This window comes from Lepidochelys kempii, chromosome 1 (genome assembly GCF_965140285.1).
Source record: "Lepidochelys kempii isolate rLepKem1 chromosome 1, rLepKem1.hap1, whole genome shotgun sequence".
NCBI classification, from domain to species: Eukaryota; Metazoa; Chordata; order Testudines; family Cheloniidae; genus Lepidochelys; species Lepidochelys kempii.
In genome coordinates this window covers 78982226-78994573 of record NC_136380.1, presented here as the reverse complement: position 1 = coordinate 78994573, position 12348 = coordinate 78982226, and the positions used below count along the sequence as shown (strand labels likewise).

Genomic DNA, 12348 nt, shown 5'->3' with positions numbered 1-12348 from the left:
CAATATCTTGGCTTTCTTTGACACCACTGACACACCCCTCTTCTTGAGCACTTGTCTTCCCCGGCTTTCATGACTCCATAGTTTGTATTCAGTCTCATTTGGTGGGGTCCTCAAGGGCTCTGTCTTTTTTTCCTTTCCTTTTCTCTAAGCCCTATCTTTGGATGATCTTATCTGTAAACATGACTTCAGCTATCTTGTTTATATTGATGACTCCTCCCTTCCCTCCCCATTTGTTTTATCCATCTGTTGGGCTTTTGTCATCTTCTAAGATTGCAAACTTTTTGGGACGGGTAATGCTTTTTATCAAATGCATGTGTACAGCACCTAGCACAAGGACATAATTCTTGATTATGGCTTCAAGATGCTACCTCAATACAGATAAATAATAAATCATGTCACACAGAATTAGTCAAAAATTCCAAGTAAGTTGTTGGTGATAGGTGTGCCTCAAGTGGAAAATTAGCATAGGAAAGTACTCAAGAATCACACATCAGTTCAACTGTATTTTTCCAATAGTTGCATTTCAGGTTAGTCCACGAAATGCTAACACCTACAACTTGTGGTTTTCTTCTTTATAGTTAATACATTTTATAAAAACAAAATCCCTGTTTCACAAAGTAAATCTTTCTAGTTTAGTTTAATAAATTGCAGTGTATATTACACCAAACAGATTTTCCGTTTGTAACTAACATGCTAAATTAGAAACTATAATTGATGAACAGTCTTTCATTCTAAATATTTACTCACTAAATTTCTGAATCCCACAATATTCAAATATTTTAAGACTTTTGAAACAGAAGATGATGGGAGAAAAGCCCATCTGCAGGCTTTCAATATCATTTATTAAAGGTATTTCATTACAATAAAGCTTTTGTACCATATACTTGCATGAATTGTCAGTTTTTAAATTAATATGCTCCAATAGCTGGTTATACGACTGGATCATTATTATACTGCAATAATTCACCTATAGTCATGATTTATAATCACAATATAGTAATAAAATGTAAGTTAATTCATATAGTCTATTTGGAAAAGCACTACAATCAATACTATAGGAAACAGCATGTGAGATACCTTTATAAAAGTGAGACTAGAATATTTCGCTAGTCCCTGGTAGCATCTACTAGATATATTGGGCATGACTCTATATTGACTTTGCACCTTGGATAGTCATTCGACATATGCAATCAGAGTACAAAACATTACCTTTCTGATTTTCTAGCATTTTACACCAACTTTGCACAAGCACGAATAACTGCACAAAGTGTAAGGCAATGGAGAACCAGATCCACTTTACACTTCGATGATAAATCATGATAATTCATAGTTCAGAACTAGAAAAGTCTCCAATAATACTGTCGTTATCAGGGTTTCCTACCCCATAATACCGCCTTGCCTTCACTAGACAATTGAATCATTAACATGATACAGGACATATCATGCCCTGGTCTACTCTGACTGGCGATTCATAGCCAGTACTGTCAGATAACTCTCCACTATCATGTTTAGACATGATACATATTTTAATTAAGACAAGCCCCTGTGTCTCAATTTGCTTTGGCAAATGAGGGACACATAATCCACCAATGGAGCAGATGACAGGAGATAGCAATGGTTTTGAGCTGTGCTGGTGGTAAATTGCAGGTTCTAAATTTGACAGAGCAGAGAGGCCTATAAGTCTTAACATCTCTTAAATGTGCAAAGAATCCATTAAGTGGCTTTTCATTTCTGATTACACTTCTGTGAATAAACACAAAAAAGTAAATCCTTTGTAGGTTAATTTAAAATGGATGTAAATTTTAAATTAATTTCTAAAGACATATAACTTGGAGCAAGAGATACTAAGTATGGATTTATTAAAGGGTGATCACTTACAAGTATGTTTTCCTTTTGCCATCTTATGAAACTGATTTGCTAAAATAACACTTAGCTATTTATACTGTGTTCTACGTTTTCAAAGTGGTATTCAAACATTAACTGAAGTGCATTCTCACACTTCTTTCAAGTGTAAAAATATTGCATTTACCAACATTTTTTCTTTGTAACTAGTCTTTCTTTTAACTTCTATGTATCAGCTTCCAATGTAGAACATTCATTTCATTCTTTTTCACATGTACCATGTCAAGTACAGCCTTCAAATTCCCCATTATAAGATATTGTTAGAAAGATGAAAGGCCTAAATTTTTAAGTCTAAAGGTAGAAACCTAAATCTATAAATTAGCTAAGTTATGTCAGCTAAATTAGAAGCCTGATTGTCACAGGTCATAAGTACCACCACTCCCTTAAAGTTAATCCACTACCCGACTCCTTCTAGTCCCCGCCCTGGTGTAGGAACCATTATGCCAAGTGGAGATTGTTAGAACTCACTGGCCATTGCCCCCTCTAACTTCTGCCACATCCCCTAGCCAACACAGCTGACTCTATGGAAGACAGAGTATCACACACAGAGGGAATGCTCATTTAGTACACCTGTGTAGACCCTGTATGCTGCAGGAGCAACACAAAGGGGCCATATCATGGGTCAAGATCTGGCTCATTAATTTTAAGGAAAGTGTCTTAATTTACTGCCACAGACACAAGTGAAAAGTATTCTGTTTCTGAGATATAGACTATATTATTTGATCTTAACTCATTTTTGGCCCTTTAATCTATTGTTTTATCTTTCGCTTGTATTCCTATTAGTCCTTCCCTTTACAGATCCCTTGTGATTTCCTTGTTTACTGTTTATCCTTGCTGCTATTCTTTGGTTTACAGTATTAACTTTTATAGTTTTTGACAGACGTGTAATAAACTTTTTTTAAACTCCTCCATAGTTTCTGAATGTTAAATCAAATTCCCAATATTAAAATCAAGTTGTGATAACATACTACTCTCCTCTCACGTTTACTAAAATTAGCACACATTCAGAATATCATCTGATTTTGTTTGACTGCATAACAGCTTTTATGTACTTCAGACGATATTTTAGATACTTACGTAATTTATTAAGTTAGCCAGTGTTTCAGGGAATTACTGTGTATTTTAAACCTACCATTGTTAAACCTCAAATCTATTAAAAGCTATCATTTATTGCTATAAACATTTTCATTTTATCTCCCACAAAGTCAAACAAGTTTCCAACTGTTTTTCCGTTCAATTATCTTTAAATGCTGTAGCTGTGCTTCCTAATATATGCGAAAATACATAAGTAAAAAATGTCAGTCACCTATAAAAGTAAGTTCATGAATATGGTATTATGATAAAATATATATTGTTTGAACCCATTTACATTAGCCTGCCATTCTTCACCTTTGAAAGGCAAAGAGCACTGTTATGGTTTTATTTTTAGACTCATCCATATGCTAGAAAAGAGCACCTACTTTAATAATGATTATGATGTAACTGAAAAATGCAACAAAATAATATTCAAACATAACTCAAGTGCAACAGTACAATTTTATATCACCCATTACATTGAATATAAAAATCTTCTTCTGACGATACAATTTTTGCTAATTTAGTAAAAATGACATGAGCCTTTGTTCTTACTCTATAACCATTACTTAATAGGAATGCAAACACAGCACAGATTTAAACAAGCACAATATAGTTTTAAACAAAGTAAAATAGTTTTTTTTCATACTGTCTCATGTCAGCTAACAATCAAATTACTTCCCCTTTTTTGTTATAGGTTATCTTTCAAGTATCTTTTACAAGAACCTTTCCAAACACGCTCCCTGCTACAGTGTAGACATACTCTTAGAGGCACAGCACAAAACTCACAGACTAAGGAGAAATAAGAGAAAAGTATTTTAAAGCAACATTAGTGCTTTCTGATTCTGAGCTGTTCTGGAGACTGGTGCAGTCTCCAACGCAGTACAGGTAGCCCTCCAGGGCTGTCTACAGTAGAGCCTGTCCCCAGCCATGCTGTCCACATTTTCTGCAACATTGTATATTGCAGCTTCATTCCCCACAACAGAGCAAGGGAGGGGATCCTAGAATGTAGCCTGCTGCAGTCTCTCTCAGCCCTGGTCTACACTAAGACTTTTGGTCGAATTTAGCAGCGTTAAATCGATGTAAACCTGCACCCGTCCACACGATGAAGCCCTTTATTCAAATTAAAGGGCTCTTAAAATCGATTTCCGTACTCCACCCCTGACAAGTGGATTAGCGCTTAAATCGACCTTGCCGGGTCGAATTTGGGGTACGGTGGACACAAGTCGACGGTATTGGCCTCCAGGAGCTATCCCAGAGTGCTCCATTGTGACCGCTCTGGACAGCACTCTCAACTCAGATACACTGGCCAGGTAGACAGGAAAAGAACTGCGAACTTTTGAATCTCATTTCCTGTTTGGCCAGCGTGGCAAGCTGCAGGTGACCATGCAGAGCTCATCAGCAGAGGTGACCATGATAGAGTCCCAGAATCGCAAAAAAGCTCCAGCATGGACTGAACGGGAGGTACGGGATCTGATCGCTGTACGGGGAGAGGAATCCGTGCTCCAGTTCCAGTTTTTGAAATGCCAAAACCTTTGTCAAAATCTCCCAGGGCATGAAGGACAGAGGCCATAACAGGGATCCGAAGCAGTGCCACGTGAAACCTAAGGAGCTGAGGCAAGCCTACCAGAAAACCAGAGGGGCGAACGGCCTCTCTGGGTCAGAGCCCCAAACATGACGATTCTATGATGAGCTGCATGCCATTTTAGGGGGTGCAGCCACCACTACCCCAGCCGTGTTGTTTGACTCCTTCAATGGAGATGGAGGCAACACAGAAGCAGGTTTTGGGGACAAAGAAGATGATGATGAGGAGGAGGAGGTTGTAGATAGCTCACAGCAAGCAAGCAGAGAAACCGGTTTTCCTGACAGCCAGGAACTGTTTCACCCTGGACCTGGAGCCAGTACCCCCCAAACCCACCCAAGGCTGCCTCCTGGACCCGGCAGGCGGAGAAGGGACCTCTGGTGAGCGTACCTTTTAAAATACTATACATGGTTTAAAAGCAAGCATGTGAAAGGATTAATTTGCCCTGGCATTCGCGGCTCTCCTGGATGTACTCCCAAAGCCTTTGCAAAAAGTTTCTGGGGAGGGCAGCCTTATTGCGTCCTTCACAGTAGGACACTTTACCACGCTAGGCCAGTAACATGTACTCAGGAATCATTGTACAACAAAGCATTGCAGTGTATGTTTGCTGGCATTCAAACAACATCCGTTCTTTATCTTTCTGTGTTATCCTCAGGAGAGTGAGATATCATTCATGGTCTCCCGGTTGAAATAGGGTGCTTTTCTTCAGGGGACATTCAGAGGAGCCCGTTCCTGCTGGGCTGTTTGCCTGCGGCTGAACAGAAATGTTCCCCGCTGTTAGCCATGGGGAGGGGGGAGGGTTGAGGCGGTAGCCACGCAGTGGGGGGAGGCAAAATGCGACCTTGTAATGAAAGCACATGTGCTATGTATGTAATGTTAACAGCAAGGTTTACTCTGAAAGACTGTAGCCACTGTTTTATAAAATGTGTCTTTTTAAATACCGCTTTTTTTTTCTCCACCAGCTGCATGTGTTTCAATGATCACAGGATCTTCTCCTTCCCAGAGGCTAGTGAAGATTAGAAAGAAAAAAAAAACGCACTCGTGATGAAATGTTCTCTGAGTTCATGCTGTCCTCCCACACTGACAGAGCACAGACGAATGCGTGGAGGCAAATAATGTCAGAGTGCAGGAAAGCACAAAATGACCGGGAGGAGAGCTGGCGGGCTGAAGACAGGGCTCAAGCTCAAATGTGGTGGCAGCATGATGAGAGGAGGCAGGATTCAATGCTGAGGCTGCTGGAGGACCAAACCAATATGCTCCAGTGTATGGCTGAGCTGCAGCAAAGGCAGCTGGAGCACAGACTGCCACTGCAGCCCCTCTGTAACCAACCGCCCTCCTCCCCAAGTTCCATCGCCTCCACACCCAGACGCCCAAGAACGCAGTGGGGGGGGCCACCGGCCAATCAGCCACTCCGCCACAGAGGATTGCCCAAAAAAAAGAAGGCTGGCATTCAATAAATTTTAAAGTTGTAAACTTTTAAAGTGCTGTGTGGCATTTTCCTTCCCTCCTCCACCACCCCTCCTGGGCTACCTTGGTAGTCGTCCCCCTATTTGTGTGATGAATGAATAAAGAATGCATGAATGTGAAGCAACAATGACTTTATTGCCTCTGCAAGCTATGATTAAAGGGAGGAAAGGAAGGTGGTTAGCTTGCAGGGAAGTAGAGTGAACCAAGGGGCAGGGGGGTTTCATTAAAGAGAACTTTCACACCGTAGCCTGGCCAGTCATGAAACTGGTTTTCAAAGCTTCTCTGATGCGTACCGCGCCCTCCTGTGCTCTTCTAACCGCCCTGGTGTTTGGCTGCGCGTAACCAGCAGCCAGGCGATTTGCCTCAACCTCCCACCCCGCCATAAACGTCTCCCCCTTACTCTCACAGATATTGTGGAGCACACAGCAAGCAGTAATAACAGTGGGAATATTGGTTTCACTGAGGTCTAAGCGAGTCAGTAAACTGCGCCAGCGCGCCTTTAAACGTCCAAATGCACATTCTACCACCATTCTGCACTTGCTCAGCCTGTAGTTGAACAGCTCCTGACTACTGTCCAGGCTGCCTGTGTACGGCTTCATGAGCCATGGCATTAAGGGGTAGGCTGAGTCCCCAAGGATAATTATAGGCATTTCAACATCCCCAACAGTTATTTTCTGGTCTGGGAATAAAGTCCCTTCCTGCAGCTTTTGAAACAGACCAGAGTTCCTGAAGATGCGAGCGTCATGTACCTTTCCCGGCCATCCCACGTTGATATTGGTGAAACGTCCCTTGTGATCCACCAGAGCTTGCAGCACTATTGAAAAGTACCCCTTGCGGTTTATGTACTCGCCGGCTTGGTGCTCCGGTGCCAAGATAGGGATATGGGTTCCGTCTATGGCCCCACCACAGTTAGGGAATCCCATGGCAGCAAAGCCATCCACTATGACCTGCACATTTCCCAGGGTCACTACCCTTGACATCAGCAGATCTTTGATTGCGTGGCCTATTTGCATCACAGCAGCCCCAACAGTAGATTTACCCACTCCAAATTGATTCCCAACTGACTGGTAGCTGTCTGGCGTTGCAAGCTTCCACAGGGCTATCGCCACTCGCTTCTCAACTGTGAGGGCTGCTCTCATCTTGGTATTCATGCGCTTCAGGGCAGGGGAAAGCAAGTCACAAGTTCCATGAAAATGCCCTTACGCATGCGAAAGTTTCGCAGCCACCAGGAATCGTCCCAGACCTGCAACACTATGTGGTCCCACCAGTCTGTGCTTGTTTCCCGAGCCCAGAATCGGCATTCCACAGCATGAACCTGCCCCATTAGCACCATGATGCATGCATTGGCAGGGCCCATGCTTTCAGAGAAATCTGTGTCCATGTCCTGATCACTCATGTGACTGCGCTGACGTCGCCTCCTCGCCCGGTATCGCTCTGCCAGGTTCTGGTGCTGCATATATTGCTGGATAATGCGTGTGGTGTTTAATGTGCTCCTAATTGCCAAAGTGAGCTGAGCGGCCTCCATGCTTGCCTTGGTATGGCGTCTGCACAGAAAAAAGGCGCGGAACGATTGTCTGCCGTTGCTCTGACGGAGGGAGGGGTGATTGACGACATGGCTTACAGGGTTGGCTTCATGGAGCTAAAATCAACAAAGGGGGTGGCTTTACATCAAGGAGTATTTCAGGCAGGACTTCACGGAGGGTTCCAATAAGAAATGGTGCACCTAAGTTATTGTTCTTATTGGAAGAAGGAGGTTAGTCTGGCCTCTGATTGATACATGGCTAGATTTACCTCACTGTACCTTCTCTGTGAGTGACTGCAGTGTGACCTAGAGGAATGAGTCCCTAGATGGGGGAGGGCAGGAACTAAATGAGTACAAAACAAATCTGGTCTATTTCTTGTTTTGATCCATTCCATCTATCTTTTACATCTTTGGCTAGCAGCAGATGGTGCAGAAGGACTGCATGCCATCCACATCTCATGGCTGCCCGGCAGAAGATGATGCAGTAGGACTGCTAGCAATCCATTATCGCCTGCCTGCTCACCATAAGACGGCTCAATAGGACTGACTGCAGGACTAAAGAGAATGACCTGGTCAAGTCACTCCAAATTTAGTCCCTGCGCCCATGTCTGCCCAGGCGCTCCTGGCCGACGTGGCCAGGAGCACCTCGGACATGACGATGACGGCTACCAGTCATATTGCACCGTCTGCTGCCAGAAGGCAATGGGTTGCTGCTACTGTGTAGCAATGCAGTACCGCGTCTGCCAGCACCCAGGAGACATAGGGTGATGGTTACCTGAGCGGGCTCCATGCTTGCCGTGGTATGGTGTCTGCACAGGTAACTCAGGAAAAAAGGCGCGAAACGATTGTCTGCCCTTGCTTTCACGGAGGGAGGGAGGGAACTGGGGCCTGATGATATGTACCCAGAACCACCCGCGACAATGTTTTAGCCCCATCAGGCATTGGGATCTCAACCCAGAATTCCAATGGGTAGCGGAGACTGCAGGAACTGTGGGATAGCCATCCACAGTGCAACACTCCGGAAGTCGATGCTTGCCTCAGTACTGTGGAAGCGCTCCGCCGAGTTAATGCACTTCGAGCATTTTCTGTGGGGACACACACACTCGAATATATAAAACCGATTTCTAAAAAAACAACTTCTATAAATTCGACCTAATTCCGTAGTGTAGACATACCCTCAGATCCTGCACTGAAGGAATTTGCCCTTGGCTAGCTCAGGGGCTTTTAGAACCCTTTTACACCACACCAGCCCCTTTACCCAACATACAGGCAAGGGTCAGAACACAGGGAAAATGCTACCTTTTTGATTTTAACTGATGTGTTTATATCAGTGTTGTTTTACTAGTGCAACCAACACACACACACACACGCGCAGAGTAAGCCAGACCTTTGGAAAGAAACAGAAGTAAGAAGAACTCAGTAATACCAGCCTAAGCGTTCACAAACCATAGGTCATGCTATGAAAAATCTTGAATGGCTTAAAATTAATGAGATCTGAAAATTAACACACTGAGTTTTTATTTGCCTTTTGGCATCGAAGCATTTAGGGTTCATATTATCAAGCTTTTCTCAACAACCCTGACAGCTAAAACTTCACTTTAAAAAAAAAATATGAAAGCTGAGATTCTCATGAAATAACCAGATTTCTGCACCTGTGGCTTTAAGAAAAACAGTATTTATCATGATAAAGTTGCAATACTTGGCAACACTCCAGTGCAAGTTACTTTTTACATTTTTACATTGGTGCAGGAACAAATGTGCAAAAAAACTAGTGTAGGCACCTCAGTTTGTTCATCTTACTGAAATCAACGGACTTAGTTTTAGTATTATACTTTTTAAAAATAAATGTACTATCTAGTGGAACTTCAAACTCTGAAAATCTCTGAAACAACTAATGAGAAAAAAAATCAATTAATGTAGATGAGATAGACTAACAAATGCAATAGCATGGTTCCCAGAATAGCAAAGGAACTCTCAGAACCTTTCACCAGGTAGGAAACAAATCATTCCTGTTTTATTCCCTGAAAAAATTACAGAATTATTGGAACTAAAGACAGTGCTAAATGGTACATGGCAGGACTGCATCACAAGTGATTACAAAATCATTCTGCAAAAGAAGTGTGGACTGAAGACCAAACATCAGATACTTCTACTGTCGAATCTTGGTGTGTGCAGACATATAGGCTACTGCCTGACCATTTTTTGTGTGCCAAAGAATACCTTTGAATGCCCAGATACAGACAGTTCTAACAGAATGAACTTTAACTGAAGAGGGAGACATTTTTCTAGTTAGTTTATAAAATTCTTCAATAGATGAAACAATCCACATTTGCCAAAGATGACAAAAACCAGCTGCCTCATTTTTTTTCTGCTTAAAAAAAAATAAAAAACTTTATTTCCTTAAGAAACTAGTCCTACTTAAATAATATTTTATGACTTTTCTAAGATCTAGAGAATGCACAGTAATCTTCTCTCATTCCCATTTGAAAAAAAACCCGAGGAGGGGGAATAGCTATTTCCGCTCTGTAGAGAAATTCCAAGTTCACTTTAGAGGAAAAAAAAGAGAGAGATCAAATACCTTTAATCAATTGATGAGGTATCAGAAATAATGCTTGATATCCACTAGCTTTCCAAGCCTAAGAACTGTCAAAGAGTCTTTTTATTAAGATGACAAAATGAGTCTTCATATAACAGCTGCAATAGAGATCCATTTAAAGCTTGGAATATTAATCTTAACTTGCAGGGTGGCCTGTCAAATGGAATACAGAATACAGGAGCTGCCATATCAAATTAAACCAATCTCATCCAGCCCCAGTCCAGCACTGGAAGTTTCAGAAGGTGTAAAACAACATAATGAAGAATTATTCATTAATATATGTATAGGGTAGTTTCTCGCTAACTCCACACGATCAGTAGTTTTTGCCCCAAAGAATGAAGGTTGATATTCCTCACATTTTCACATGTTGCATCTGATGATCTTAATGATCATGAAAATATCGAATCCTTCTTTGAATCAGCTACACTCCTGCTTTAAATAATGACTTCCAAAGTTTAATTATATGCTGTAATTGTAATTCAGATTGTTTCTTTCAATATGCATAACCTTGCCCTTGTCTACATTTAGTTTCATCTGCCTTCATGTTGCTGAGTCGCTTATTTTTGCTATATTTGTCAGAATCATCTCTAGACCTGACTATTATCAACAACTGAAGAACTATCACTGAGATTTGTCCACTAGAACAGAGGGATGTGTCAGAACTGTATTTTGATAAGTGGTAAAAGTGGAAGCAGAAGACTTACCTGGCAAGGGAACATACAGTGAGGAAGACCAGAAAATGAACTACCAAAAAATGGGAAGAACCAAGAGACAGAAATATTAAATTTAAATGTGGTCAAAGTAAAGAACACTGGAGATCCTAAGGAAGGTTGAGAAGTAAATGTTTCATGTAGGAGCTCTAATTTTGCCTACATATTGGAAGAAAAACCATGGGGACTTGCAGGCTCAGGTGTAAATAACAGTCCTCAATTCCAAGACGGAGAGTTCCAGTACTGGTTCCATTTGACCTGAGCAAGAATGGCAACCCATACGTTTTAATTACTGCACACAGGCCCTGATCTTGAAAAATCTTACAAACATTTAACTTTAAACATGTGAGTAGTCTCACTAAGTTCAACAGTACTACTACTATGCTTAAAGTTAACTAGTCTTTGTAAGATTGGGGCTATACTTTGTAAAATGGAAAACTGCCAATTTTAAGTGTTCTTTTTAGCATATGAAAGGGTGAATGAGAATCAGAAAAAATAGATTAACAATAAAAAAAATTCAAAATATTTTTTCTGGTTACAGATTAAGACATAGAGGGCTTAAGTAGTTTCTCATTTCTTTATGATGCTACGACTCATTTATTACTGGTTTCTTGGAAACAAACACTACAGAGATAAATATGAATGTATCAGGTCACATATATATTCTGTCAATAATTTCTCAGTGTTAGTCCTTGTAACAAAAAAAAAAAAAAAAAAAGACAACAGATAATCTTTTTTCAATGGTTTCACTGCTCTACTTGATTTTTTAGAATCTCCAACCCTTGCCTACCTCTTTGTAGCCTTAAATAAATTTCTAATGTAAGAAATGAATTACTCATTGTATAGTAACTGTTAATTTTACTGACTTAAAGAGGCAAGGTGGGTGAGGTAATATCTTTTACTGGACCAACTTCTGTAGATGAGAGAAAAGCTTTTGAGCCTACACAGAGCTCTTCTTTAGGTCCAAAACAGCGACAAGAACACTGAATACAATTTTACTAAATATAATGCATATTTCTAAACCTCCTGCTTATGGTAGCCATCTATCTGAAGAGAGATACCACATGTAACACCAGCAGAATAGGAGCCTTCTGTCCTTGAGAAGCTAGCTTCCATTCTACTTGATAATCAGAGGAGCTCTGTGTGTAGTATTAAACACAGTGTTTTAGCCTTGTACAGGAACGTCTAAAAATAAATGTTTAAAATTAGTTGAAGTCAGTAGGCTGTGGATCAAGCCCTAAGTGCTCATCTGCTTAAGAGCCTATGAAAAGATAAAAGGTGGCTTAATATATCAGGTGAACAGAATCACTAAGATTTCCCTATTTGTTTGTGATATAATACTAATTTAACAATAATTTCAAAAGTTCAAATCTCCCATGTTAACAAATCAGATGACTTTAAAAAAATTTTTTTTATATGATAGTGCTATTTTAAACCCAAACTTTCACGAATATTCTTCAGCATGAAATTACAAAAAATCAAAACCAAACCAAAC

At 40.8% G+C, this 12348-nt stretch overlaps 1 protein-coding gene across 6 annotated transcripts in view; it reads right to left on the bottom strand.

Moving 5' to 3' along the window:
• The window catches only part of PIBF1 (progesterone immunomodulatory binding factor 1), a 171834-nt gene that overhangs the window by 38456 nt on the left and 121030 nt on the right, over window positions 1-12348 (bottom strand). The window lies entirely within an intron of this gene.